General features: G+C 45.6%; 1 pseudogene; it reads left to right on the forward strand.

The window, feature by feature from the left end:
- The first annotated feature begins 8261 nt into the window (after positions 1–8261).
- Positions 8262–8381, forward strand: LOC146039905 (5S ribosomal RNA; annotated as a pseudogene).
- Positions 8382–26110: the final 17729 nt, after the last annotated feature.

The following is a 26110-nucleotide window of genomic DNA, read 5'->3' on the forward strand; positions in this document are numbered from 1 at the left end:
TGGGGAATGTGACCGCCAATAATGACTGCACCTGTGCACAAGCTAGGTAATCTGGGAAATGTGAGTTAGTAATGACTGCACCTGTGCACCAGCTAGGTGGTCTGGGGAATGTGACCGTTAGCAATGACTGCACCTGTGCACCAGCTAGGTGGTCTGGGGAATGTGACCGTTAGCAATGACTGCACCTGTGCAGCAGCTAGGTAGTCTTGGGAATGTGACCGCAAATAATGACTGCACTTGTGCACAAGCTAGGTGGTCTGGGATATGTGACCATTAGCAATGACTACACCTGTGCACCGGCTAGGTGGTCTGGAAAATCTGACCATTAGTAATAACTGCACCTGTGCGCCAGCTAGGTGGTCTGGGAAATGTCACCATTAGTAATGACTGCACCTGTGCGCCAGCTAGGTTGTCTGGGGAATATGATAGTAATGACTGCACCTGTGCACTAGCTAGGTTGTCTGGGAAATGTAACCATTAGTAATGACTGCACCTGTGCACAAGCTAGGTTGTCTGGGGAATGTGACCATTAGTAATGACTGCACCTTTGAGTAAGTAATGACTGCAACTGTGCACCAGCTAGGTGGTCTGGGGAATGTGACCGTTAGCAAGGAGTGCACCTGTGCACCAGCTAGGTTGTCTGTGAAATATGATAGTAATGACTGCACCTGTGCACCAGCTAGGTTGTCTGGGGAATATGATAGTAATGACTGCACCTGTGCACCAGCTAGGTTGTCTGGGAAATGTGACCATTAGTAATGCCTGAACCTGTGCACCAGTTAGGTTGTCTGGGGAATGTGACCGCTAATAATGACTGCACCTGTGCACAAGCTAGGTGGTCTGGGAAATGTTACCATTAGCAATGACTGCACCTGTGCACCAGCTAGGTGATCTGGAAAATGTGACCATTAGTAATGACTGCACCTGTGCGCCAGCTGGGTGGTCTGGATAATGTCACCATTAGTAATGGCTTCACCTGTGCGCCAGCTAGGTGGTCTGGGAAATGTGATAGTAAGTAATGACTGCATCTGTGCACCAGCTAGGTTGTCTGGAAAATGTGACCATTAGTAATGACTGCACCTGTGCACCAGCTAGGTTGTCTGGGTAATGTGACCGTTAGCAATGACTGCACCTGTGAGTTAGTAATGACTGCACCTGTGCACCAGCTGGGTGGTCTGGGGAAAGTGACCGTTAGCAATGACTGCAACTGTGCACCAGCTAGGTGGTCTGGGGAATGTGACCGCTAATAATGACTGCACCTGTGCACAAGCTAGGTGATCTATGAAATGTGAGTTAGTAATGACTGCACCTGTGCACCAGCTAGTTGGTCTGGGGAATGTGACCGTTCGCAATGACTGCACCAGTGCACCAGCTAAGTGGTCCATGGAATGTGACCGTTAGCAATGACTGAACCTGTGAGTTAATAATGACTGCACCTGTGCACCAGCTAGGTAGTCTGGGGAATGTGACCGTTAGCAAGGACTGCACCTGTGCACCAGCTAGGTTGTCTGTGAAATATGATAGTAATGACTGCACCTGTACACCAGCTAAGTTGTCTGGGGAATATGATAGTAATTACTGCACCTGTGCACTAGCTAGGTTGTCTGGGAAATGTGACCATTAGTAATGACTGCACCTGTGCACAAGCTAGGTTGTCTGGGGAATGTGACCATTAGCAATGCCTGCACCTTTGAGTTAGTAAAGACTGCACCTGTGCACCAGCTAGGTGGTCTGGGGAATGTGACCGTTAGCAAGGACTGCACCTGTGCACCAGCTAGGTTGTCTGTGAAATATGATAGTAATGACTGCACCTGTGCACCAGCTAGGTTGTCTGGGGAATATGATAGTAATGACTTCACCTGTGCACCAGCTAGGTTGTCTAGGAAATGTGACCGCTAATAATGACTACACCTGTGCACAAGCTAGGTGGTCTGGGAAATGTTACCATTAGCAATGACTGCACCTGTGCACCAGCTAGGTGGTCTGGAAAATGTGACCAATAGTAATGGCTTCACCTGTGCGCCAGCTAGGTGGTCTGGGGAATGTGACCGTTAGCAATGACTGCACCTGTGAGTTAGTAATGACTGCACCTGTGCACCAGCTAGGTGGTCTGGGGAATGTGACCGTTAGCAATGACTGCACCTGTGAGTTAGTAATGACTGTACCTGCCCCAGCTGGGTGGTCTGGGGAATGTGACCGTTAGCAATGACTGCAACTGTGCAACAGCTAGGTGGTCTGGGGAATGTGACCGCTAATAATGACTGCACCTGTGCACAAGCTAGGTGGTCTGGGGAAAGTGACTGTTCGCAATGACTGCACCTGTGCACCAGCTAAGTGGTCTGGGGAATGTGACCGTTAGCAATGACTGAACCTGTGAGTTAATAATGACTGCACCTGTGCACCAGCTAGGTAGTCTGGGGAATGTGACTGTTAGCAAGGACTGCAACTGTGCACCAGTTAGGTGGTCTGTGGAATGTGACCGCCAATAATGACTGCACCTGTGCACAAGCTAGGTAATCTGGGAAATGTGAGTTATTAATGACTGCACCTGTGCACCAGCTAGGTGGTCTGGGGAATGTGACCATAAGCAATGACTGCACCTGTGCACCAGCTAGGTGGTCTGGGGAATGTGACCGTTAGCAATGACTGCACCTGTGCACCAGCTAGGTTGTCTGGGGAATTTGACCGTTAGCAATGACTGCAACTGTGCACCAGTTAGGTGGTCTGGGGAATGTGACCGCCAATAATCACTGCACCTGTGCACAAGCTAGGTAATCTGGGAAATGTGAGTTAGTAATGACTGCACCTGTGCACCAGCTAGGTGGTCTGGGGAATGTGACCGTTACAATGTCTGCACCCGTGCACCAGCTAGGTGGTCTGGGGAATGTGACCATTAGTAATAACTGCACCTGTGCACCAGGTACCTCTGGAAAATGTGACCATTAGTAATGACTGCACCTGTGCACCAGGTAGGTGGTCTGGGAAATGTGACCATTAGTAATAACTGCACCTGTGCGCCAGCTAGGTGGTCTGGATAATGTCACCATTAGTAATGGCTTCACATGTGCGCCAGCTAGGTGGTCTGGTCAATTTGACCATTAGTAATAACTGCAACTGTGCACCAGCTAGGTTGTCTGGGGAATGTGACCGTTAGCAATGACTGCAACTGTGCACCAGTTAGGTGGTCTGGGGAATGTGACCGCCAATAATGACTGCACCTGTGCACAAGCTCGGTAATCTGGGAAATGTGAGTTAGTAATGACTGCACCTGTGCACCAGCTAGGTGGTCTGGGGAATGTGACCGTTAGCAATGACTGCACCTGTGCACCAGCTAGGTGGTCTGGGGAATGTGACCGTTAGCAATGACTGCACCTGTGCACCAGCTAGGTGGTCTTGGGAATGTGACCGCAAATAATGACTGCAGCTGTGCACAAGCTAGGTGGTCTGGGATATGTGACCATTAGCAATGACTGCACCTGTGCACCAGCTAGGTGGTCTGGAAAATGTGACCATTAGTAATGACTGCACCTGTGCGCCAGCTAGGTGGTCTGGGAAATGTCACCATTAGTAATGGCTGCACCTGTGCGCCAGCTAATTGGTCTGGGAAATGTCACCATTAGTAATGGCTGCACCTGTGCACCAGCTAGGTTGTCTGTTGAATATGATAGTAATGACTGCACCTGTGCACTAGCTAGGTTGTCTGGGAAATGTGACCATTAGTAATGACTGCACCTGTGCACAAGCTAGGTTGTCTGGGGAATATGAACATTAGTAATGACTGCACCTTTGAGTAAGTAATGACTGCAACTGTGCACCAGCTAGGTGGTCTGGGGAATGTGACCGTTAGCAAGGTGTGCACCTGTGCACCAGCTAGGTTGTCTGTGAAATATGATAATAATGACTGCACCTGTGCACCAGCTAGGTTGTCTGGGGAATATGATAGTAATGACTGCACCTGTGCACCAGCTAGGTTGTTTGGGAAATGTGACCATTAGTAATGCTTGCACCTGTGCACCAGTTAGGTTGTCTAGGGAATGTGACCTCTAATAATGACTGCACCTGTGCACAAGCTAGGTTGTCTGGGGAATGTGACCGTTAGCAATGACTGCAACTGTGCACCAGCTAGGTGGTCTGGGAAATGTTATCATTAGCAATGACTGCACCTGTGCACCAGCTAGGTGGTCTGGAAAATGTGACCATTAAGGTGCATACACACGGGGGGAGATATATTGCTCAGCCATATATTGCTTGCAATTTATGGCTAAACAATATATTGCTCAGTGTCTCCTTTTCATCAGCGACCAGAGATGGTCGCTGATGAAAAGGAACCTCTGCTGGGGGAGCCGCAGAGGTAATTAGCTGGTCGCAGGAGCAAGCTCCTGCGACCAGCGATTACAGTGGGGCAGAAAACGGGAGCGCGCACTCGGCGATTTATCGCTGGGGCACACTTCCATCACTGGCAATATGGTCGCCTGCGACCATATTCCCAGCGATTATAGCCCATATCGCCCCCTTGTGTACACAGCACTAGTAATGACTGCACCTGTGCGCCAGCTGGGTGGTCTGGATAATGTCACCATTAGTGATGGCTTCACCTGTGCGCCAGCTAGGTGGTCTGGGAAATGTGAGTTAGTAATGACTGCACCTGTGCACCAGCTAGGTGGTCTGGGGAATGTGACCGTTCGCAATGACTGCACCTGTGCACCAGCTAAGTGGTCTGGGGAATGTGACCGTTAGCAATGACTGAACCTGTGAGTTAATAATGACTGTACCTGTGCACCAGCTAGGTAGTCTGGGGAATGTGACTGTTAGCAAGGACTGCACCTGTGCACCAGCTAGGTTGTCTGGGTAACTTGATAGTAATGTCTGCACCTGTGCACCAGCTAGGTTGTCTGGGAAATGTGACCATTAGTAATGCCTGCACCTGTGCACCAGCTAGGTTGTCTGTGGTATGTGACAGCTAATAATGACTGCACCTGTGCACAAGCTAGGTGGTCTGGGAAATGTTACCATTAGCAATGACTGCACCTGTGCCCCAGCTAGGTGGTCTGGAAAATGTGACCATTAGTAATAACTGCACCTGTGCACCAGGTAGCTCTGGAAAATGTGACCATTAGTAATGACTGCACCTGTGCACCAGGTAGGTGGACTAGGAAATGTGACCATTAGTAATGACTGCACCTGTGCGCCAGCTAGGTGTTCTGGATAATGTCACCATTAGTAATGGCTTCACATGTGCGCCAGCTAGGTGGTCTGGTCAATTTGACCAATAGAAAGAATATTTGTCACAAGGATGACAAAGGGAGAACAAAAGGGTTTTTGGGGCACACTTGTAGAATGAGAAGAATTGTATATTTAAAATGTAACTTTTATTGAAAAACTTAAGCTAAAATATAAGTACGCATGACACATAGTAATAGTAATAAATGACAATACACAAAATGACCATGCTATAAATAGAATAATGGTCTCAAAGAATGCTCATGCGGATGAGCTATTGGAGGCGAAAATAAATAAAATAAGGCACACTAGATGAGAAAATATATGTAAACTGTTGGCGTGGAGCAATTGACACGAACAAATTCGCCCGCCAAGTTTCTCACTCATGTGTTTTTTTGACGCGTGACACTCAAACCCTGTGTCAATGGCCTGAAGTGGTATACTGAGTCTGAATCTTGACGCTTTGGATAATTAGCATGTGGGAAGAAAACGGTCCAGATGTAGAAAGAAGTTTTGCTCCTTGGCCCAGTAGTTTCTGCAATCCGGTGCGCTACAGCTCCTGGTATTCCCCGTTGGTCACCCTCACGGGTACTAACCAGGCCAATCACTGCTTAGCTTCCGAGTTCGGGATGGGAATCAGGCGTACCAGTTATGTATGGCCGTAAATGCACCAATGGATGGGATCTCACTGTGGTCAGCGGAAGACTTATGAGTGCTTCTGCTTTTTGATGTGAAAACCACCTGATCCTCTGTTGCCAGAGGTATTGCAGAGAGATCAGGGATATCCGCAGCAAATGAGAGAGCAGCGTAGACAGAAGAGATTGAGGTAAGAATGTGGGTATCGTGAAATCCCCCTTCTGCTATTCACCATCTGTCATGTGGACATCGAATGATGATTGAGAGTGATAAGGATATCTCGGTTTACTCCAACAGAGTGAGGAGAAAAAGAATTTATAGAGGAATGTACCCGAGTCTCCGAGCTGGAGTAATGTATCTGATCTCAGTATTGGTGTCACTGAGGGCCAGATTACATCCAAGGGAAATTATTTTGTAAGTACGAGTGCATGGACAACAAAGCATACATGCAAGTGAGTACCAATGCGATTAGTTCAGGGGGTGTGGTACATCAGCTAAATAACTACTGATATAGTACTGATGGAGTGAAAAGTACCACCGATAAATATCATAAGAGTCAAATCCCAGGTGTAAAACACATGAAAAAAAGGGGGGGGGCGTTTGAGTTATGAATAATCAGTGGCTCAATGCTGACACTAATTACAAAGGCGCTTCTTGTACATGAAAGGACGCCTATTGCAGAAGGTACTTGGTGCAAGTGCCTGTCTCAGGTGATGGCTGTAGAGCCAAGGTGGTAGTGTCAGAGTAATTATTCTGTAGATAATTGACTGGAGTAAGTAATTTGCTTAGTATACAAACTAAATGCCTAAGTATATGTTACATATGGTACAGCAGACAATTAGTATTTTGTTCAGTATACACAAAAAAAGTATACACAAAAAAAGGGGAAAAGATATTCAGTACATTCAATGCAGTACAACAAATGATGTGCGTTTGACTTAATTGGCTGCTTTATAGTACAATAGATGATATACGTTTTGCCTTCATTGGCTACTTTAAATATGATTATAATCCCCAAAGAGTGCTTGTTAACCAAATAGCTGGTGCAGAAGGCTATGCCGCCTACATGGACAACAGTAGAAATAGAAAGATTAACCTGCTAGCCAATAAACCAGTAATAATTAAATTGCTAACAATTGAAACATTTGAGCATATAATTGGTTACAGGTAACAGGGTGCAATGCCTGGCTACAATGCCTGTGCAAACCAGTTGCTTGTAGTGGTAAATACTGCATCCTCAGCCCCTCTCTGGTATTTACCACTACAAGCAACTGGTTTGCACAGGCATTGTAATGTTTCAATTGTTAGCAATTTAATTATTACTGGTTTATTGGCTAGCAGGTTAATCTTTCTATTTCTACTGTTGTCCATGTAGGCGGCATAGCCTTCTGCACCAGCTATTTGGTTAACAAGCACTCTTTGGGGATTATAATCATATTTAAAGTAGCCAATGAAGGCAAAACGTATATCATCTATTGTACTATAAAGCAGCCAATTAAGTCAAACGCACATCATTTGTTGTACTGCATTGAATGTACTGAATATCTTTTCCCCTTTTTTTGTGTATACTTTTTTTGTGTATACTGAACAAAATACTAATTGTCTGCTGTACCATATGTAACATATACTTAGGCATTTAGTTTGTATACTAAGCAAATTACTTACTCCAGTCAATTATCTACAGAATAATTACTCTGACACTACCACCTTGGCTCTACAGCCATCACCTGAGACAGGCACTTGCACCAAGTACCTTCTGCAATAGGCGTCCTTTCATGTACAAGAAGCGCCTTTGTAATTAGTGTCAGCATTGAGCCACTGATTATTCATAACTCAAACGCCCCCCCCTTTTTTTCATGTGTTTTACACCTGGGATTTGACTCTTATGATATTTATCGGTGGTACTTTTCACTCCATCAGTACTATATCAGTAGTTATTTAGCTGATGTACCACACCCCCTGAACTAATCGCATTGGTACTCACTTGCATGTATGCTTTGTTGTCCATGCACTCGTACTTACAAAATAATTTCCCTTGGATGTAATCTGGCCCTCAGTGACACCAATACTGAGATCAGATACATTACTCCAGCTCGGAGACTCGGGTACATTCCTCTATAAATTCTTTTTCTCCTCACTCTGTTGGAGTAAACCGAGATATCCTTATCACTCTCAATCATCATTCGATGTCCACATGACAGATGGTGAATAGCAGAAGGGGGATTTCACGATACCCACATTCTTACCTCAATCTCTTCTGTCTACGCTGCTCTCTCATTTGCTGCGGATATCCCTGATCTCTCTGCAATACCTCTGGCAACAGAGGATCAGGTGGTTTTCACATCAAAAAGCAGAAGCACTCATAAGTCTTCCGCTGACCACAGTGAGATCCCATCCATTGGTGCATTTACGGCCATACATCACTGGTACGCCTGATTCCCATCCCGAACTCGGAAGCTAAGCAGTGATTGGCCTGGTTAGTACCCGTGAGGGTGACCAACGGGGAATACCAGGAGCTGTAGCGCACCGGATTGCAGAAACTACTGGGCCAAGGAGCAAAACTTCTTTCTACATCTGGACCGTTTTCTTCCCACATGCTAATTATCCAAAGCGTCAAGATTCAGACTCAGTATACCACTTCAGGCCATTGACACAGGGTTTGAGTGTCACGCGTCAAAAAAACACATGAGTGAGAAACTTGGCGGGCGAATTTGTTCGTGTCAATTGCTCCACGCCAACAGTTTACATATATTTTCTCATCTAGTGTGCCTTATTTTATTTATTTTCGCCTCCAATAGCTCATCCGCATGAGCATTCTTTGAGACCATTATTCTATTTATAGCATGGTCATTTTGTGTATTGTCATTTATTACTATTACTATGTGTCATGCGTACTTATATTTTAGCTTAAGTTTTTCAATAAAAGTTACATTTTAAATATACAATTCTTCTCATTCTTCAAGTGTGCCCCAAAAACCCTTTTGTTCTCCCTTTGTCATCCTTGTGACAAATATTCTTTCAGTTTGTTTGCTGAACATTTTTTGGGAGCACCACCAACCGGACACCGCCTTCCATTTTCTCTGTTGAGCGGTAATAATGTTGGTTTAACAGATATCTGTACGTTTACATTTGCTACTAATTATATTTGCCAGTGCCGACCCACACCCATATTGTAATTACAATTTGACCAATAGTAATGACTGCAACTGTGCACCAGGTAGGTTGTCTGGGGAATGTGACGGTTAGCAATGACTGCAACTGTGCACCAGTTAGGTGGTCTGGGGAATGTGACCGCCAATAATGACTGCACCTGTGCACAAGCTAGGTAATCTGGGAAATGTGAGTTAGTAATGACTGCACCTGTGCACCAGCTAGGTGGTCTGGGGAATGTGACCGTTAGCAATGACTGCACCTGTGCACCAGCTAGGTGGTCTGGGGAATGTGACCGTTAGCAATGACTGCACCTGTGCAGCAGCTAGGTAGTCTTGGGAATGTGACCGCAAATAATGACTGCACTTGTGCACAAGCTAGGTGGTCTGGGATATGTGACCATTAGCAATGACTGCACCTGTGCACCGGCTAGGTGGTCTGGAAAATCTGACCATTAGTAATAACTGCACCTGTGCGCCAGCTAGGTGGTCTGGGAAATGTCACCATTAGTAATGACTGCACCTGTGCGCCAGCTAGGTTGTCTGGGGAATATGATAGTAATGACTGCACCTGTGCACTAGCTAGGTTGTCTGGTAAATGTAACCATTAGTAATGACTGCACCTGTGCACAAGCTAGGTTGTCTGGGGAATGTGACCATTAGTAATGACTGCACCTTTGAGTAAGTAATGACAGCAACTGTGCACCAGCTAGGTGGTCTGGGGAATGTGACCGTTAGCAAGGAGTGCACCTGTGCACCAGCTAGGTTGTCTGTGAAATATGATAGTAATGACTGCACCTGTGCACCAGCTAGGTTGTCTGGGGAATATGATAGTAATGACTGCACCTGTGCACCAGCTAGGTTGTCTGGGAAATGTGACCATTAGTAATGCCTGAACCTGTGCACCAGTTAGGTTGTCTGGGGAATGTGACCGCTAATAATGACTGCACCTGTGCACAAGCTAGGTGGTCTGGGAAATGTTACCATTAGCAATGACTGCACCTGTGCACCAGCTAGGTGGTCTGGAAAATGTGACCATTAGTAATGACTGCACCTGTGCGCCAGCTGGGTGGTCTGGATAATGTCACCATTAGTAATGGCTTCACCTGTGCGCCAGCTAGGTGGTCTGGGAAATGTGATAGTAAGTAATGACTGCATCTGTGCACCAGCTAGGTTGTCTGGAAAATGTGACCATTTGTAATGACTGCACCTGTGCACCAGCTAGGTTGTCTGGGTAATGTGACCGTTAGCAATGACTGCACCTGTGAGTTAGTAATGACTGCACCTGTGCACCAGCTGGGTGGTCTGGGGAAAGTGACCGTTAGCAATGACTGCAACTGTGCACCAGCTAGGTGGTCTGGGGAATGTGACCGCTAATAATGACTGCACCTGTGCACAAGCTAGGTGATCTATGAAATGTGAGTTAGTAATGACTGCACCTGTGCACCAGCTAGGTGGTCTGGGGAATGTGACCGTTCGCAATGACTGCACCTGTGCACCAGCTAAGTGGTCCATGGAATGTGACCGTTAGCAATGACTGAACCTGTGAGTTAATAATGACTGCACCTGTGCACCAGCTAGGTAGTCTGGGGAATGTGACCGTTAGCAAGGACTGCACCTGTGCACCAGCTAGGTTGTCTGTGAAATATGATAGTAATGACTGCACCTGTACACCAGCTAGGTTGTCTGGGGAATATGATAGTAATGACTGCACCTGTGCACTAGCTAGGTTGTCTGGGAAATGTGACCATTAGTAATGACTGCACCTGTGCACAAGCTAGGTTGTCTGGGGAATGTGACCATTAGCAATGCCTGCACCTTTGAGTTAGTAAAGACTGCACCTGTGCACCAGCTAGGTGGTCTGGGGAATGTGACCGTTAGCAAGGACTGCACCTGTGCACCAGCTAGGTTGTCTGTGAAATATGATAATAATGACTGCACCTGTGCACCAGCTAGGTTGTCTGGGGAATATGATAGTAATGACTGCACCTGTGCACCAGCTAGGTTGTTTGGGAAATGTGACCATTAGTAATGCTTGCACCTGTGCACCAGTTAGGTTGTCTAGGGAATGTGACCTCTAATAATGACTGCACCTGTGCACAAGCTAGGTTGTCTGGGGAATGTGACCGTTAGCAATGACTGCAACTGTGCACCAGCTAGGTGGTCTGGGAAATGTTATCATTAGCAATGACTGCACCTGTGCACCAGCTAGGTGGTCTGGAAAATGTGACCATTAAGGTGCATACACACGGGGGGAGATATATTGCTCAGCCATATATTGCTTGCAATTTATGGCTAAACAATATATTGCTCAGTGTCTCCTTTTCATCAGCGACCAGAGATGGTCGCTGATGAAAAGGAACCTCTGCTGGGGGAGCCGCAGAGGTAATTAGCTGGTCGCAGGAGCAAGCTCCTGCGACCAGCGATTACAGTGGGGCAGAAAACGGGAGCGCGCACTCGGCGATTTATCGCTGGGGCACACTTCCATCACTGGCAATATGGTCGCCTGCGACCATATTCCCAGCGATTATAGCCCATATCGCCCCCTTGTGTACACAGCACTAGTAATGACTGCACCTGTGCGCCAGCTGGGTGGTCTGGATAATGTCACCATTAGTGATGGCTTCACCTGTGCGCCAGCTAGGTGGTCTGGGAAATGTGAGTTAGTAATGACTGCACCTGTGCACCAGCTAGGTGGTCTGGGGAATGTGACCGTTCGCAATGACTGCACCTGTGCACCAGCTAAGTGGTCTGGGGAATGTGACCGTTAGCAATGACTGAACCTGTGAGTTAATAATGACTGTACCTGTGCACCAGCTAGGTAGTCTGGGGAATGTGACTGTTAGCAAGGACTGCACCTGTGCACCAGCTAGGTTGTCTGGGTAACTTGATAGTAATGTCTGCACCTGTGCACCAGCTAGGTTGTCTGGGAAATGTGACCATTAGTAATGCCTGCACCTGTGCACCAGCTAGGTTGTCTGTGGTATGTGACAGCTAATAATGACTGCACCTGTGCACAAGCTAGGTGGTCTGGGAAATGTTACCATTAGCAATGACTGCACCTGTGCCCCAGCTAGGTGGTCTGGAAAATGTGACCATTAGTAATAACTGCACCTGTGCACCAGGTAGCTCTGGAAAATGTGACCATTAGTAATGACTGCACCTGTGCACCAGGTAGGTGGACTAGGAAATGTGACCATTAGTAATGACTGCACCTGTGCGCCAGCTAGGTGTTCTGGATAATGTCACCATTAGTAATGGCTTCACATGTGCGCCAGCTAGGTGGTCTGGTCAATTTGACCAATAGTAATGACTGCAACTGTGCACCAGGTAGGTTGTCTGGGGAATGTGACGGTTAGCAATGACTGCAACTGTGCACCAGTTAGGTGGTCTGGGGAATGTGACCGCCAATAATGACTGCACCTGTGCACAAGCTAGGTAATCTGGGAAATGTGAGTTAGTAATGACTGCACCTGTGCACCAGCTAGGTGGTCTGGGGAATGTGACCGTTAGCAATGACTGCACCTGTGCACCAGCTAGGTGGTCTGGGGAATGTGACCGTTAGCAATGACTGCACCTGTGCAGCAGCTAGGTAGTCTTGGGAATGTGACCGCAAATAATGACTGCACTTGTGCACAAGCTAGGTGGTCTGGAAAATATGTGACAATTAGCAATGACTGCACCTGTGCACCGGCTAGGTGGTCTGGAAAATCTGACCATTAGTAATAACTGCACCTGTGCGCCAGCTAGGTGGTCTGGGAAATGTCACCATTAGTAATGACTGCACCTGTGCGCCAGCTAGGTTGTCTGGGGAATATGATAGTAATGACTGCACCTGTGCACTAGCTAGGTTGTCTGGGAAATGTAACCATTAGTAATGACTGCACCTGTGCACAAGCTAGGTTGTCTGGGGAATGTGACCATTAGTAATGACTGCACCTTTGAGTAAGTAATGACAGCAACTGTGCACCAGCTAGGTGGTCTGGGGAATGTGACCGTTAGCAAGGAGTGCACCTGTGCACCAGCTAGGTTGTCTGTGAAATATGATAGTAATGACTGCACCTGTGCACCAGCTAGGTTGTCTGGGGAATATGATAGTAATGACTGCACCTGTGCACCAGCTAGGTTGTCTGGGAAATGTGACCATTAGTAATGCCTGAACCTGTGCACCAGTTAGGTTGTCTGGGGAATGTGACCGCTAATAATGACTGCACCTGTGCACAAGCTAGGTGGTCTGGGAAATGTTACCATTAGCAATGACTGCACCTGTGCACCAGCTAGGTGGTCTGGAAAATGTGACCATTAGTAATGACTGCACCTGTGCGCCAGCTGGGTGGTCTGGATAATGTCACCATTAGTAATGGCTTCACCTGTGCGCCAGCTAGGTGGTCTGGGAAATGTGATAGTAAGTAATGACTGCATCTGTGCACCAGCTAGGTTGTCTGGAAAATGTGACCATTTGTAATGACTGCACCTGTGCACCAGCTAGGTTGTCTGGGTAATGTGACCGTTAGTAATGACTGCACCTGTGAGTTAGTAATGACTGCACCTGTGCACCAGCTGGGTGGTCTGGGGAAAGTGACCGTTAGCAATGACTGCAACTGTGCACCAGCTAGGTGGTCTGGGGAATGTGACCGCTAATAATGACTGCACCTGTGCACAAGCTAGGTGATCTATGAAATGTGAGTTAGTAATGACTGCACCTGTGCACCAGCTAGGTGGTCTGGGGAATGTGACCGTTCGCAATGACTGCACCTGTGCACCAGCTAAGTGGTCCATGGAATGTGACCGTTAGCAATGACTGAACCTGTGAGTTAATAATGACTGCACCTGTGCACCAGCTAGGTAGTCTGGGGAATGTGACCGTTAGCAAGGACTGCACCTGTGCACCAGCTAGGTTGTCTGTGAAATATGATAGTAATGACTGCACCTGTACACCAGCTAGGTTGTCTGGGGAATATGATAGTAATGACTGCACCTGTGCACTAGCTAGGTTGTCTGGGAAATGTGACCATTAGTAATGACTGCACCTGTGCACAAGCTAGGTTGTCTGGGGAATGTGACCATTAGCAATGCCTGCACCTTTGAGTTAGTAAAGACTGCACCTGTGCACCAGCTAGGTGGTCTGGGGAATGTGACCGTTAGCAAGGACTGCACCTGTGCACCAGCTAGGTTGTCTGTGAAATATGATAGTAATGACTGCACCTGTGCACCAGCTAGGTTGTCTGGGGAATATGATAGTAATGACTGCACCTGTGCACCAGCTAGGTTGTCTGGGAAATTATTATTATTATTATTATTATTATTATTATTATTATTTTATTTATAAGGCGCCACAAGTGTTTCGTAGCGCCGTACAAAGGAACAATACAGGGAGACAAAACTTGGCATAACATTGAATAAATAACAAAAATACAGTACAAATAAAGAGCACCACAGTTCAATACACATTACAGCTTAAATGTAAGTAGTGAGGACCCAATCAACATACAACTAGAGGCTTGAGGCCAATGATGGAGATGAGTATGAAGATGGTCACTGAGTGTTGGAGTAAAGGAGAGCTGTGAGTGAAATGTGAAGAGAAGTGGGCTTTGACAACAGGAGGGAAGAGGGCCCTACTCGGAGGAGCTGTGACCGCTAATAATGACTACACCTGTGCACAAGCTAGGTGGTCTGGGAAATGTTACCATTAGCAATGACTGCACCTGTGCACCAGCTAGGTGGTCTGGAAAATGTGACCAATAGTAATGGCTTCACCTGTGCGCCAGCTAGGTGGTCTGGGAAATGTGATAATAAGTAATGACTGCATCTGTGCACCAGCTAAATTGTCTGGAAAATGTGACCATTAGTAATGACTGCACCTGTGCACCAGCTGGGTGGTCTGGGGAATGTGACCGCTAATAATGACTGCACCTGTGCACAAGCTAGGTGATCTGGGAAATGTGAGTTAGTAATGACTGCACCTGTGCACCAGCTAGGTGGTCTGGGGAATGTGACCGTTAGCAATGACTGCACCTGTGAGTTAGTAATGACTGTACCTGTGCCCCAGCTGGGTGGTCTGGGGAATGTGACCGTTAGCAATGACTGCAACTGTTCACCAGCTAGGTGGTCTGGGGAATGTGACCGCTAATAATGACTGCACCTGTGCACAAGCTAGGTGGTCTGGGGAAAGTGACTGTTCGCAATGACTGCACCTGTGCACCAGCTAAGTGGTCTGGGGAATGTGACCGTTAGCAATGACTGAACCTGTGAGTTAATAATGACTGCACCTGTGCACCAGCTAGGTAGTCTGGGGAATGTGACCGTTAGCAAGGACTGCACCTGTGCACCAGCTAGGTTGTCTGTGAAATATGATAGTAATGACAGCACCTGTGCACCAGCTAGGTTGTCTAGGGAACATGATAGTAATGACTGCACCTGTGCACCAGCTAGGTTGTCTGGGAAATGTAACCATTAGTAATGCCTGCACCTGTGCACCAGCTAGGTTGTCTGGGGAATGTAGCCGCTAATAACGACTGCACCTGTGCACCAGGTAGCTCTGGAAAATTTGACCATTAGTAATGACTGCACCTGTGCACCAGGTAGGTGGTCTGGGAAATGTGACCATTAGTAATGACTGCACCTGTGCGCCAGCTAGGTGATCTGGATAATGTCACCATTAGTAATGGCTTCACATGTGCGCCAGCTAGGTGGTCTGGGAAATTTGACCATTAGTAATGACTGCACCTGTGCACCAGCTAGGTTGTTTGGGGAATGTGACCGTTAGCAATGACTGCAACTGTGCACCAGTTAGGTGGTCTGGGGAATGTGACCGCCAATAATGACTGCACCTGTACACAAGCTAGGTGATCTGGGAAATGTGAGTTCGCAATGACGCACCTGTGCACCAGCTAGGTGGTCTGGGGAATGTGACCGTTAGCAATGACTGCACCTGTGCACTAGCTAGGTGGTCTGGGGAATGTGACCGTTAGCAATGACTGCACCTGTGCACCAGCTAGGTGGTCTTGGGAATATAACCACAAATAATGACTGCACCTGTGCACAAGCTAGGTGGTCTGAGATATGTGACCATTAGCAATGACTGCACCTGTGCACCAGCTAGGTGGTCTGGAAAATGTGACCATTAGTAATGACTGAACCTGTGCACCAGGTAGCTCTGGAAAATGTGACCATTAGTAATGACTGCACCTGTGCGCCAGCTAGGTGGTCTGGGATATGTCACCATTAGTAATGGCTGCACCTGTGCACCAGCTAGGTGGTCTGGGAAATGTGATCGTTAGTAATGACTGCACCTGTGCACCAGCTAGGTGGTCTGGGAAATGTGATAGTTAGCACCAGATGGTAGATACGGCAGTATTAGGCAGTGGGCACCAGACCAGACAGGTAGATGAGGCAGTAGTAGGCCCCAGATGGTAGATACGGCAGTCCTAGGCACAAGACAGGTAGATAAGGCAGTGCTAGGCACCAGACGGTAGATACGGCAGTATTAGGCAGTGGGCACCAGACCAGACAGGTAGATGAGGCAGTACTAGGCATCAGACAGGTAGGTAAGGCAGTACTAGGCACCAGACGGTAGATACGGCAGTACTAGGCACAAGACAGGTAGAAAGGCAGTGCTAGGCACCAGACGGTAGATACGGCAGAACTAGGCACCAGATGGTAGTTATGGCAGTATTAGGCAGTGGGCACCAGACCAGACAGGTAGATGAGGCAGTACTAGGCACCAGACGGTAGATTCGGCAGTACTAGGCACAAGACAGGTAGATGAGGCAGTACTAGGCACCAGACGGTAGATTCGGCAGTACTAGGCACCAGACGGTAGATAAAGCAGTATTAGGCAGTGGTCACCAGACCAGACAGGTAGATGAGGCAGTACTAGGCACCAGACGGTAGCTATGGCAGTATTAGGCACCAGACGGTAGATTCGGCAGTATTAGGCAGTGGGCACCAGACCAGACAGGTAGATTCGGCAGTACTAGGCACAAGACAGGTAGATAAAGCAGTACTAGGCACCAGACGGTAGATACAACAGTACTAGGCACCAGACGGTAGCTATGGCAGTATTAGGCAGTGGGCACCAGACAGGTAGATGAGGCAGTACTAGGCACCAGACAGGTAGTAAGGCAGTACTAGGCACCAGACGGTAGATACAGCAGTATTAGGCAGTGGGCACCAGACCAGACAGGTAGATAAGGCAGTACTAGGCACCAGACGGTAGATACAACAGTACTAGGCACCAGACGGTAGATATGGCAGTATTAGGCAGTGGGCACTAGACAGGTAGATGAGGCAGTACTAGGCACGAGACAGGTAGATTCGGCAGTACTAGGCACCAGACGGTAGATACGGCAGTACTAGGCACCAGACGGTAGCTATGGCAGTATTAGGCACCAGACGGTAGCTAGGGCAGTATTAGGCAGTGGGCACCAGACCAGACAGGTAGATTCGGCAGTACTAGGCACAAGACAGGTAGATAAAGCAGTACTAGGCACCAGACGGTAGATACAACAGTACTAGGCTCCAGACGGTAGCTATGGCAGTATTAGGCACCAGACGGTAGATAGGGCAGTATTAGGCAGTGGGCACCAGACCAGTCAGGTAGATTCGGCAGTACTAGGCACAAGACAGGTAGATAAAGCAGTACTAGGCACCAGACGGTAGATATGGCAGTATTAGGCAGTGGGCACCAGACAGGTAGATTCGGCAGTACTAGGCACGAGACAGGTAGATTCGGCAGTACTAGGCACCAGACGGTAGATACGGCAGTATTAGGCAGTGGGCACCAGACCAGACAGGTAGATAAGGCAGTACTAGGCACCAGACGGTAGATACAACAGTACTAGGCACCAGACGGTAGATATGGCAGTATTAGGCAGTGGGCACCAGACAGGTAGATTCGGCAGTACTAGGCACGAGACAGGTAGATTCGGCAGTACTAGGCACCAGACGGTAGATACGGCAGTATTAGGCAGTGGGCACCAGACCAGACAGGTAGATGAGCCAGTACTAGGCACAAGAAAGGTAGATACGGCAGTACTAGGCACAAGACAGGTAGATAAGGCAGTACTGCACCAGAGAGGTAGATTAGGCAGTACTAGGCACAAGACAGGTATATACGTCAGCAATACTAGTATATGTGCACCAGCAGAATTTATAATAATTCATTTTATTAGGTACTGGTTGGCAGTGGCACACGTCAGTGCACCAGCAGCATGGAATTATTTTTTAAAGTTCCACGCAGCACTGCAGGACAGGTATTATTTTTAAATTAAATTATATATAGCAGCCTAGTATGTATGTACTAGGTAGGTACACTTAGGCAGTAGCACTGCCAGTGGCAACAGTGAACTGAGTGAATAATAATGGCAGCCTCTATTCAGTGCAGGTAGCACCAGTGGAATAATTATTAATATAATATATAATATTAGGTACAGCACAGCAGGTAGGCCCAAGCACAGAGGAGACAGTAGTACTACAAGTACACAGTTAGACTGCACTGCCAGTGGCCTGAGTAAATAATACTGGCAGCCTATATTCAGTGCAGGCAGCAACAGTGGACTATATAATTAATTATTAATATAATATATATAATATATTAAGTACAGCACAGCAGCACCAGAGGTAGGCCCCAGCACAGAGGAGACAGTAGTACTACAAGTACACAGTTAGACTGTCCTCCTTGCTAGGGAGAGCCCACCCTAAGCAGAGAGGAGCACAGAGTACACAGCAGCACTGAGGGAGACAGCCCCAGCGAATAAAATAAATACAGCACAGCACACCAGAGGTAGACCGCACAGAGGAGACAGTAGTACTACAAGTACACAGTTAGACTGTCCTCCTTGCTAGGGTGATCTCACAGCAGCACTGAGAGACAGCCCCAGCGAATAAAATATTGCGTTCAAGGTCAGGGTCAAGCTCAAGTTTAAAACCCCAGCAGCAGCACCAACGCACCCTCTCCCAACCCGCTCCTAGACTCGAGTGAAGATGGCGGGCGTGGGAGCCGCTATATAAAGCCTGGCTAAATCCGACGCCGGGCGATGACGTTTTGCGCGTGCGGCCGGACCCGAGTCAGGCGGGAATCTCAGAGCTGCTCGGAACTGTGCACGGATTGATGACGTCCATAGGGGCTCGGATCTCCGGAATCCGAGTACGCACATCCCTAGACTAAAGTCTACAGGGTCGAAGGTCAACACAATCAAGGGATGGAGCATATAATAGTGTGCATGGCGAGTGCAATAGTACACAACTATGGTGTCCATGTCTACTTACGGCGAAATTTGGGGAAAAACGTGAAGAACTCATGTCGACCTTTTGACTGTCAACCTTCCTATTGTTGCACCTATTGCTTGCCGACCTTAGCCATGTCGACCTTTTTTATGTGTTGACCTAATGTATGTCGACCTTTAGTGGTCGACCTAAAGTATGTCGACCTTCATAGTGTCGACTCTAACACACATACCCCTTCAGATTAGTACCAGTACCGGGGGCTATATGGTGTGATTTGAATGTGGCGTGTGCTGACATCTGTATTTTCCATGTAACCTGTTGTCCCGATCCCGTCAGAAGTGTCTATATGGGAACAGAGTTGGAGTAAGTCAGAAGATGTCCTTTATTTTCCTTCCATTAGTGTTTTTTTATTTAATTGTTATTTGCTTGTAATGCTCCTTTTTTGCTGACAGAGAACCCAGAAGAAGCACAGTTCTCCACGGAACTTATTGTAGAGGTAGCGGTGAGATATCTGCGTGTGATAAAACCTTCCGCAAGCTCCAGCCTGAGTCATGTCCTGCCCCCAAAGATCTGTACTTCTAGCCTGAGTCATGTCCTGCCCCCAAGGATCTGTACTTCTAGCCTGAGTCATGTCCTGCCCCCAAGGATCTGTACTTCTAGCCTGAGCCATGTCCTGCCCCCAAGGATCTGTGCTTCTAGCCTGAGTCATGTCCTGCCCCCAAGGATCTGTACATGTAGCCTGAGTCATGTCCTGCCCCCAAGGATCTGTGCTTCTAGCCTGAGTCATGTCCTGCCCCCAAGGATCTGTACTTCTAGCCTGAGACATGTCCTGCCCCCAAGGATCTGTACTTCTAGCCTGAGTCATGTCCTGCCCCCAAGGATCTGTACTTCTAGCCTGAGTCATGTCCTGCCCCCAAGAATCTGTACTTCTAGCCTGAGTCATGTCCTGCGCCCAATAATCTGTACTTCTAGCCTGAGTCATGTCCTGCCCCCAAGGATCTGTACTTCTAGCCTGAGTCATGTCCTGCCCCCAAGGATCTGTACTTCTATCCTGAGTCATGTCCTGCCCCCAAGGATCTGTACTTCTAGCCTGAGTCATGTCCTGCCCCCAAGGATCTGTACTTCTAGCCTGAGTCATGTCCTGCACCCAAGGATGTCTGCTCGCTTCTGTACAGTTACCAACCTGGCACTGGCTTGTCAAACAAGCCAGGTGGTAGAGGGTTGGCACAATAAACGCTGCAGGAATCGTTTGTGATTAAGGCTCTGCTGGGTACTTGTTTAATAGCACGGCATCCAGTACGCAAATTGCGTACTGGGCTATTCTTCGTAGTGAAATCGCATCGCGTAGCATGTATAGTGCGATGCGATGCGATGTCCATGTTAAATGCACAGGAGTGCTTATACAATGAAATATCGCATAGGATCGCATGGCACCAAATGTGATGCGATGCGATATTTCATTGATCAAGCACCCATGCCATGAGATGTGTTTGGCATTGTTTTGTGTCACCCCCAGTATCCACGCCACCCCGAAGCGTGGCGAGGGGCGGCGGAATGCGTCCTCCAACCTTTTCATACCCCCACTATCCACGTCGGCGTGGAGTTGATTTTTATATAGTGTGGCGAGCACAGCGAGCCACTGAGCCCGAAGCGTGGCAAGCGGACGCGGAATACATGTAAAGTAATCATTAAGAATAATTATCAGCTTAGCAGCTCTTCCAACACACCCGTGGGGTGGCTGCCCAGTGTCGTTTTTTTTAGGGGTATCGCCAGTAGCCCTAATCCCCACTTTTCTTTTCTATTCAGTAATTTTTTTTTTACTTTTTATTAGGTCAAAGCATCAAACCAGTAATTATTCTTAATGATGACAGTGACATCCAACTCATTGGTAACTTATTAACTTGTAGATTTAAACCTGGGCAATGCGGGGTACTTCGGCTGGTCAACAAATCAGCCTAAACTAATACACAATGGGATTCTGTTTTGGGGCACTCGTGTATATGTGCACGAGTGCCTGGACTAGTGACCTGGTTACTGCATCCTCATCTGTATTGGCTGAGCACACAAGATGGCTGCCTCAGCTCTCTGTAGGTGTTATATTCACTGTCATTTACTGGAGGGGGCGGAGAAGAATAAACCTGATATGGCTAATATTGAACAGATCAAATAACAGGTAATTGCAGGTTCTAACAGGGGAATCTCCTACTACAGGTAGTGACAGTCACTTTTATACTTATAACACTATAACAATATTTTTTGTTGCATAAACATGTATATATATATATACAAACACAAAGGATGATTCCCGCACCAGTCTTTAATTTTAGTAAGACTGTCCTATCTCCTCCAATAATAGTATTCTTGGGGAAGTTCCCCTATATTTTTGAAAAGGAGGTGCCACCTACTACTTAAGCAAAGACACACATTTTTACAAGAAAAGTAAGTATTTTGTAAGTGCACTAACAGTCACAATATTTATATTTAAGATTTAATTTTTATTTGATTCATTAAAAGGTGAAATATTTAAAATATGAAAAAGATAAAGAAAGAAATATAGTTTAAAATATATCAATGTCCCCTGCTCCCAAAACAAAATTATTGTAGGGTTCTCTTATCCCAATATGCCTCTTGTATGCTTTATATTAGCACTTCTCTCCCTGTTCAATTTAAGGAAGAAGTATTTTGTGCCACAATGTTGCAAGTTTTACTTGTAATGTATCCTTATGTATCGGATCCTATCTTTCCTGATTCTCTCAGATTGATGTGTGTGTTTAGAGTTGAGTTTCGTCACATTAGATTAATAAAACAGAACTGTCATCTCATCTTTCCTGCAGACAGATTTTGTCAAATATTTTGCAGGGAGAAATACAGTTTTTTGTTATTATATATATCTCTAGATGCAGCTGTACTCAAATTTATCAGTCACAGTAGATTCTATCTTGCGGGCTGACAGGAGGTGTGGGTTGGCTGTCAGAAATTGTATTGGTATTATTTATTCTTTACCAACAGCATTTCACATAAACGCAAATTATATCCCCTGTGCTATATATTGTAGCACTTAGAAGTTTACATTTAAATATTGCTAATTGCACAAAGGTACTAGGTTAGTAACCTTTTTAATCCGTGCTCCTGTATCGGATAGGCACTTATTTGTATAATAATTTGCTGTCGTTATATTTGTCTCTAAAGCCAGGTATCGTTCTGCTTATTATTTATGTTGCAGTTTTAGGATGTACACACTGAGCTATATCTGGTATTGTTGCTTATTAGTAAGCGATTATATGACCCAGCTCATGAAAAACGTGTCTGACAGATGTCCTGTGCTTTTTAGAGTGTTGTATTACTGACAGCTATTTAAATAGACAATATTTGTGCTTGTTGCACTAAATCTTATAGTGCCAAATGCATGACTTCTCTTTTCACGGATGGTGCAATTGTAATATTCAATGAATAACCATTTAGCACTATTTATTAGTGTGCAGGTATATTGGTATATATTCACCGAGCTATATCTGGTATATATGCTGTATAATTAGTGATCATATAACCCAGCTCATTTGATGGAAATAAATGGTTATAATTGCTTTTGGTATATTGCGATAAATGTGACAATGCTGCTGTTGATAATTGTTTCACAAATGTTATTGCTGTTTGCAGTATTTATTATTGCCTTATTGTGGGCTTGTCAGACGGCTGTCGCTGTCAGTTATGTCACAAATGCTTATAAATGACTACAGCGTTTATTAGTCGTTTTGCGGGCTTATTAAACAGCTATCCAGTGGCTATGAGTTGGCTGTAGCAAGAAAGAGAATATACTCACACCACCGCTGTTTATTATAAATACCCTGACAGTTGCCACTTATCTTTATTTTACAGGCATTTAATATTGACCACAGCGTTTATAAATAGTATTGTGAATTTATTTAAACAGCTCTCCGGTGGTTATGAGTTGGCTATAGCAAGCCAGAGAATGTGCTCATACCACCGCTGTTTGCTATAGAGACTCGGGCAGTTACCGCTGATAGTTTTTTCTTCACAGGCGCTTACCGCTAACCACAGCGTGTATTAGCCGTGTTGCGGGTTTGTTAAGCTGTTCCCTGGCGGCTATGAGTCGGCTGTAATGAGCCAGGAAATGTGCTCATACCGCCGCTGTCAATTGGGAATCTCCGGGCAGCTCAGTGTTTAACGTGCTGCACGGAGTCTGTAAGCCGGCTCCTTTCAGTTAGGTATGCATTAGCGCTACTCCTGTCACTGTGTCCCCGCTCCTATTACAGACTGCCTAACACTACTATTCACATCACATATATTATTTCATTATTACAACAAAAAGTGCATATTTAAAGAGGCATAAGTTTGGGAGCTGAGGTCATTGTTGCCAACGACCGTTTCACCAAGCTTCCTCAGGGCATATCCTATATATATATATATATATATATATATATATATATATATATATATATATATATATATATATATATATATATATATATTTATTTTTAACTTGCTCTTTTTTTTTAATTATTATTTAACTTTTTTTTTTTATCATTTTTGTTGTATAAACATGTATATATATTTATTTTTAACTTGCACTTTTTTAAAAAAATGTTTACTTTTTTTAAACTTTTTTATATTTTTTATAATTTTTGGTGGAGTGCAAACAGCAGTCACTGTACCGTTAACAGTACACTCAAATCGGGGTACATTGGCAGCGTCCGAGCTCTCTATTAGGGCATGTGACATCACCGTGCATTTCTCGCAATTTGTCCTGCTGTGGAAATGCTCTGACCTCATCTGCATCGGCAGGCACCTCAGTTGTACTTTCGTCTATTAAAAAGCTGCTCACCCACTGGATGTTGTGGCAAAATTTGGGCCGAAAAGAACCAATGGCTGTCCAAATAAGAATTTTGCCAATATCTATAATAAGAACTGTTTGAAAAAATGATGTCGCGCAGGACAGAAGCCACATCATTGACAACGTGTACCCATAAGATAACCCATATAGGATGATAACAACTGCGGAACCACTTGAGAATATGAAAACAAAGATAAAATTGACATAAATGCACCACCAAGGTAGAACGCAAGCGCAATGAAATAATTTTCTACCAATGCTTTCTGAATTTTGGCTTTGTATTTCAGCAGCCTTTTCATCTAGTGTATCAATTTTATTGGCAGAATCTTCAGAGCCAATTTGGCTAGAAGTGCTATACTCCTCCAAGGTGATCATCTGAGAATGTTCTTTATCTTTTGTATGCCTCATGCAAAAATCCACTATAAAATTTAAGGGTGCTGTAATTACAGTGCTTTGAGTTCCGATGATAACTTGTCTCAGTAAATTGGACAATGTTTCATCATCTTTGGGTGTTTCCGCATTAAAAAAAATTATGTTCACCATGAAACCGGTCAAAAGGGTCACCAAACAACATGAAAGTCTCCGAAATCTATTGAAGACTCCCGGGACAGCGGTTAAGAAAACAGAAAACCATAAGTGATCCTCACAGAGTTTGGAAGCGAGTTGTATATTAAAATAATGCATTTTCTTTAACGGTACATCTGATTTTAAAAGAAAAAAGTTTTGATGTATTAAGCCGCTGCCTTTGCCAAGATCGAGCCACTTTTGACACACAAAATACCACACTTGCTTGGTCCGCATGTTCTCAATCTTAACTCGGCTCAAGAACCAGCCTGGAGAGTCGCCCACATTATTTTTCCATATCCTAATGAGTCTCTTGTAGTCATCAAAAATGTATCTATCCCTCTTTGTCCGAATACTTGGTGCCCAGGGCCTGTAAGAAGACTTCGGCAACTCATACTCTCTGTGCCCACCATCTTTAAAAAAACGCCTGCTGTCATTCTAGACCCAAAACGACTTCCGGTATAAAGAGTGACAAAGTAAATTTCTGTTTCTCAAGGCTTATTATCTGGCAATGGAATGACAGTATGCTTGCTGGTCAACTCACATTTGTCTTTCTTCTTTGCCCACAAAGCCAAGACAAAATAAATAATAAATATGACAATAACAGTTACAAGCGTCACAAAGTTTCACTGCAAGGTTTGTAAATTAATTTTGGTTAAATCTATTGGATTAGGCATGACAATTACCGCGGCTGCTATGAATGTGTGTCTTTTCTTTAGGAAATTAATGCTTCTTCTTTGAGCCTGTGGCAAATCCTCACAGATACAATGAATTACGTTATTGTTTGATAATGGGCCTGCTCTGCAGTTCCCTTTGTTCCACTCAGTCCCTTCCACTTCGTAATCTAAGCAAGCAATGTTATAAATAGACGCACCCAACAGTTTTGTTTTCTCCGGGACGAGATAATTAGTGGTCAGCTCAATTGTAAGATTTTGTACAGGTGTGGACATAGGTAAAGATTCCACGGGAAGGCGAATCATTTTTGAATTCCAATCATTCGCGTCTGGTACATTGCGCAATTTCGTCTGTACTACTTCTCCTATAGGGATCTGGAAAACTGCAATGGGATTACCTGTAATGTTATCCCCAATGTGAAGGGAAATGTTAAACGTTATCTGCTTTGTGTAAAAAAAACTGCACAAACCACTCCGTTTTCTGTGCTAGGTCAACTTCAAAGCAAAAAAGGCCACTTGTAATTTTTTTAGCATCTTGCGAAACCCAAACGTCAAAAATAGGGATAACGTTTTTCCTTTCCATAATTATATCAAAACTTCTGGGACTTAAATTTTCCCACCTCTTGTTACCAGTGGCGGCCACACTATAGAATCCGGTTACCACTGTGTCAATATGGTTGCCATTTTGCAGCCATGGCAATGGATCCTCTTTGAAGACATAAAAAGCTGCAGTCACAACAGCATCCACAGGTAAACCAGAATGATCCTTCTGATATGTTGGATAGAAG

The sequence above is a fragment of the Crinia signifera genome, chromosome 9 (assembly GCF_055691185.1).
Source record: "Crinia signifera chromosome 9, ASM5569118v1, whole genome shotgun sequence".
NCBI classification, from domain to species: domain Eukaryota; kingdom Metazoa; phylum Chordata; class Amphibia; order Anura; family Myobatrachidae; genus Crinia; species Crinia signifera.